The following is a 6,192-nucleotide window of genomic DNA, read 5'->3' as shown; positions in this document are numbered from 1 at the left end:
CTGTGACAGGGCTTTTAAGAAAAAGATGAAGTAAGTAATAGTGATAAAAAATGCTGCAATTAAAGTACTAGGTGAGCATAAGCACATCCACGATAAATAAATGCTTGGGAGTACAGGAAGCATTGAAATAACAACATTAAAACAACGGAACTACAATGGCAAATTTTGGATACCATTTTTCTTTTGATAATCTGTACGGTGAAGAATGGCCTTTTTGTACGAATGGGTCGCAAGTTGTGTCCTTATGATTTTGTGATCCAGGAGAAGCAAGAAGCGATTGAAGTAGAATCGGTTTATGTCTTCCGAACCGTTGGACGGAAAAGCGAATGTTATTGATTTCTTCACAACTGAGTGCTACCTGGAAGAACTAGGTAGCATGATTCTAATTAAAAGTGATACAACGGAGATGACTTCGACTGTACTTCCAAATTTCCATCCCCCAGCGCATGATGCTATTTCTCGCCATTGCTCAAAACTCACACCCGACTGTCAAAATTTACAAACTGAATCGCTCCCCGCTGGTGAAGCATTTCCTGTCTCGAAGGTCAACGCACTCACGCCCCGGTGGGGAGATGCATTCGCATCTTTGCCAAGCGCTCACAAATATGCTCACCCGGTGCATTGTTTGGTTGTTGGTTTGGCAAACCTTTTCCCAAACTGCTAATTGGAGGTGCATCCGTGAAGGGGGTTTGGATTTGCTGTCGGTCTTCGGTCGGAGGAACATTCGATTGGGATTTTTCGTTCGTTCGTCGGCGTGCAAAACGAGCCACGGTGAATGTGGCGCACCACGAGCCGGATACCGGATCTCAAGAATGAAAAAAGGCAGCATTTGTGGAGTGCAACGCTTCAAAAACTAACTTCAATCACTCAAAAGCCATGTGAAAGAATGTTTCGAGATCAACATGTGGAGGGAAGGAAGGGAATGGATGCTGCTGCTGGAAGTGCCTTTTCGGGGTTTTATTCTGTTGTCGAGGTATTTCAACAAGGATTGGAAGCATTTTTCCGCAACTCTTTGCATAAGGCAAACGATTTTTTGTAGGATAATGAAAAGGTTTCGAAGGGATAACCCTATACTTTGCATTCCATTAACCCGTGTCTATTCTAACTGGCTTAACATGCCATAAATAACAACCCCACTTGGAACACTAACCAGGGTTTTCGCGAGTTGTTCTTTCTAACGTTGTTGAATTATAACTCAATATTGCTCAGCACATGTAATTTTTACAACATTTTACACAGTTAATTGAATTAGGATTCTAAATCTTATAGGAACAAAACGAAGCTCAGTGTAAAATTCGAATACTATCTTTTAATCTCGCTTATCTCCATCGAACATTGATGGTTAATCGTAGGCAGGAGTAACCCAATCTTGTAAACATTTCACGTGTTCTGTTTTGCAAAAGGTAATTGAAAACATGCCATAAAAAGGGCAGATAAATTTGTTTGCGCACAGAAACCCACTTACCATACCGCGAGAGCAATCACGATGCCCATTTAGATGCTGCCCGTCGATACCGCGGTGGCCTCCTCACGGAGCGGATTCGAAAGGCAGCCCTCGGCACCAGTCGGTTGGAGGCAAAACATATTTTTTAGTTTTCCTGCGCGAACCGGTGGGCGGTGGGCGGCCATTGCCTAATCGCGACGATAAATCATCGTGCCAGCAGCAGCAGCAGCTGGAAGGGCTTCGGCGGATTTGGGTCGGTGTATCATGCGTGGCGCTGCACTTTTATCAAGGTGTATAAAATAATGAGCCCGTCCCTAGGAAAGCCAGGTCCACCCGAGGGTGGACGCACGCTCTGTATACACATACCATGCTGTGTGTTTAGCCGTCTGCAGTCACTCGTTGCATTGATCTTGACGACGCTGATTTGGTGGCTTTTGCGTGCCAGATCGGTTTTGCAACCTTACATTTATGACACCGTTGCTAATCGTTGTATATGGTTTAGATTATTCATTTATGACTGGCATTTGTAGCACTTGCTCGTTGCATGCCTATTCGGACCACAATTGAAAACTGCTGGTGGTATTTTTGACAGAGAGACATAAAATAAATTGTGGACAATAATAAGGATCGATAATTTTCTCCTCCTTTATCTGTAAAGCTTTACAGTCATGTTTATCAGATTGTTTTCTATTGCCACAAGTGTGCCCGCTCCTTCACATAGGACCAATTAATCATTTTGATGGCTTTCGTTGGATATAATCTCGTTAATTAAATTAGTTTCGTGATCTCATCGATGCAACTTAATTCGTTGCTCCTACGCCGAAAGGCGATCCACCGATCGTTATGGATAAGAGGGCACCTCCTCCGATCGCGCACGGCGCATCGGAACCGTCAGTAACATACTCGGATCAGTCAAACCTCGAGAGGTTGCCTGCGCAGAAGACGCTGACGTTGAGATCGTCCGAGATCGAGGAGCCTACACTTGAGTGCTTGGGGAAGGGATCAAGAGAAGCGGATCACACAACAAAAAAAAAAAAAAAACAGCGAAGAGAGATCCAGTATGCCCTCACGTCGCACGTCAGTAATTTATATTGCATCCTTCTTCCATCCGCCACGGGATTCGGGATGGCCAAAACCGTTCACCATTCCGCGTTGGGCAGCGCGTGGGAGCGGGGGGAAGGAAATGCAAAAGTTAGCAAAAAAAAAAGAAGTGAAAAATCGTTTGCCACACGCGCTCCTTCCACTGCATTGGGGAGGGAACTGCACCGGGAAAGGAAGTGCAAAATTAAAGAAAAATCCATCATCATCAAGTCATCGTGTCGACGCCATCGAGTTTTTTGGCCGTACTTGATCGACGCCGGTCGCCGTCGGGGGAACGGTGGATCGGTGGGTGATGTTGGGAGCGGAAGACAGCAATAAAACAACTTGACAGCTAACCAAACAGAATTAGGCAAAAAAGTGCGCCACACAGCTTCTTACCAAATGGATGCAAACCGAAAAGAAAAGAATCTCAAACCCACCTTAAGGGGCACGATGGCAGAGACTCCTACTATAAAAAGAAACGCTAAAGGCATAAGTCCTCCATTTGGTTCAATCACCTGCGTGAAGGTTTCTCTTTTTTTTTCGCGGCCAGCAAAAGCGTCATACGCGCATTATTGCACCGCATTGTCGGGATGATGGTGCTGCAGTCGTACGCGAAGCTGCGCCCGTTCGGGACAGAACTGGGGTGACTATTGTTGTTCCGGCACGAGGGGAAAGAAAATGGTCAAGAGCACCGTGCATATGTGCAGGGTACTTGAGTTTTTGGGCGTCCCATTATTTTACATTCTCGGTTCCATCAACAGACAAAATCGTTAAACGGCTTCAAGATGATTTGCATATCCCGCTGCATCGGCTTGGGTAATGCGCGTTCCGGTTGATGAAAGGTCCGTATAGGATGAGTATTCGGCTTTGAATAGCGAGCAGGGTTGGCAGGTGTTGTATGGGGTGGTCTTGCGAGCAGGGATGGCAAACCTGTGCGGCTGGAGAAGATAAGTGAGTGTCAACTTAAATATTCTTGCAAATCGAAAGTGTCAGATGTTAAGATCCAACGGAATGCAATTGAAAGATCTCATGGAAGAATAAGGGATTGAAAAAGTCATTCGAATAACAGTTTAAGTAAATAAAAGTCATAAATAGACGCTGTAGCAGGGAACTTATGTTGGAACTTACAATTTCCTTTTTATCACTTCTGTAGATAACACTAAAAACATTGCGTGCTTATCGGGAAAAGTTCGTTTGACCAAACCCTGAAAACTAATTATTTAAGTGCTTTAAATCAATTGTTTGCTTTGAATATTATCAAAAATGGTCCACTGCAAATGGTTGTTGCAGCAATTGTTGAGCCATACACATTTCAGGTTACGTTAGTGAAATCTAAACGAAAAACAAATAATTTTAATTCTTTTAGGGTAACGGATTTGATTTATTTCTATTGTTTTTTTTTTGGATATAAAGTAATAATTTTTGGCAAACCATTACTGATAATGGCAAGGTTTTTAGTGAAACAATTGATTTGTTCTTTATTAAAACGGCGACCAACTCACGCCTTTTATCTTATTTTGATGAAGCATTTGGTTATCTTTGCTTGATAGAAAAGTATATCTGTTATATGTAATATGGAGTTTTCTTACCTTTTGATCGATTATCTTTAAATTGTTTTATAACATTATATGGTAAATATTATTTACTATTTCGCAGGAACAGGACTATTAAAGAACAATCCTAACGAAAGTTTTTCATCCCGCCAACTTAGAATGTAGAGGTTTAAGCCGATTCTTGCCTCTCTTGCCAAATTACAACCGTCCCGCCATTCCCTCCCGTCATTCTTCTTACATTTAGCTTCCGCAGATGAACTTCTAGATTACCACTTCTTCTCTTATTATGCTCCGTGCTGTGATGCATGTGTTTGCCATCTCGTACCGTGCACACCACTTGACGGCTCGTGAATCGTTGCATTTTAATTAAAAGTCGATTTCAACCATTTCGTTGAGTAGAAGGCAGGAATCCTGTGGCCAACAAACCAACCCTTGACCGGAGCACGATGCCGAAATTAAACGACTCATCGGCCCATAAGTGCCGCCGCTGTGCAGCTATGCGCTATCCTCCGACTGGCGAGTGGATGGCGTCGATAAGTGCGCTCCGGCGAATACCGGCATGTCCTTTTACCAGCGGTTGGTAGGCACACGTACCATAGGCATCGTAAAAAAGGTGGTTATGGTCCTTCGCGTCGGCACTTCGGCGAACGCACGCCACAAAACGCGCCGCCCCTGTTCCCGTGCTTCCCGATGGTCAAAAGCCCGCTGGAGGATGTAAACGGATGTTGTGACAGATAGGAATCGTCGGGTCGGGCCTGAGTGTCTCCGTCAAGTGTCGGGGTTTTTCGTTTGGTTGCACGTGGGTGGCACACACGTTGTTCGAAGCGGTGCGTGTAGGATTCGGTTGTTGCGGCTCGACTCAAATGCATCATTTATCGGAACGCAGTCACACGACGGTGGGCTGGAAGGATTACTTACAAAAAAAAGGTTTACGATGCCGCCACAATCATCACAGAGAAAAGGTAGATTCGACATACGCTGCCGGAGTGGCGACGAGACTGCGGTGTCTGGATGGCGTGCAAAAATTTGGCAACGATTTTGCCTTTAGCTTCTAGCCGCAAAGAACCTTTAAAACGGCCATAAACGGTGCGCATTTTCTATCTGCACACGTTAAAGCTGAACGTGCACGAAATATCTACCGAGTTTCATCGAGGTGACATGGCAACGGGGGGGTCTGGTGGTTTACCGAAATTACCCTTCTATGGTCATTGTTCTTTTTGATATGGACATCAAAACGCGCTCATAAGGAGACGATTTGAATCATCAATTGCTCACTGGGCAAGAAAGGTAATTTGCAAACGCAAAATTTGATTTACGAGCAATGGAAAGATAATACACACGAAGTTATTTTCGGGGTTCTATTTTTGTAATCTCTATTTAACGGGAAAAATTGTTTTACGGAGGTTATTCAAATAATTTGCACTGCCTCAATTATGTCCATTTGATTGAGACAGCTTCTTCAGTCCAAAATCTCACATCGGACCTATAAAACTTATTTATCAGACCGCATAAATTGCAGTTGGTTTCATAATCTAATCAGAACTGCAAGGGGTGCTACTTTTATATTTTTCGTCTTCCATGATCATTTCTTTATGCGTTTTATTGCAGATCGTCAGTGAGTGCAATGAATTTATTATCTCCCGTTCCGCCCCTTTTGCTACTGGCGTTTTGGAACGCCGTCCCCGTCCGGAGGCAGCTAATGGAGCTGTCAAATTTGACGAGACGGAGGTCGATCACCCTGACCACCACGCGCCCAACAATTACCGGCGCAAAGTGCGGTGGGTGTCATTACTGCGTTCAGGTTGCGCACACAGCGAATTGCATCACGACGCCACGATGAATAATGAACGGAGGATGATAGATTTACACAAAAAAACCACTTGAGACACCTTAAGATTCATGTTCCCCCTCCCACCGTCAACACACACACCACCCCCATGTAGATCTAATCTGTTTTTCTTGATTTGGGTTCTGGTTCTCGGAGTTGTTGGGCTTCACGTCGATGTTGCAGCAACCCACCCGATGCTGTTCGGATTGTGCATTTCGTTAAAAAAAAAAAAAATTGTGATGAACTTGTGACAAATAGAAGCGTACAAAAAAAACGCAAACATT

Source organism: Anopheles ziemanni, chromosome 3 (assembly GCF_943734765.1).
Source record: "Anopheles ziemanni chromosome 3, idAnoZiCoDA_A2_x.2, whole genome shotgun sequence".
Classification (NCBI taxonomy): domain Eukaryota; kingdom Metazoa; phylum Arthropoda; class Insecta; order Diptera; family Culicidae; genus Anopheles; species Anopheles ziemanni.
The sequence above is the reverse complement of the archived record's forward strand: the minus strand, read 5'-3'. Positions refer to the sequence as shown.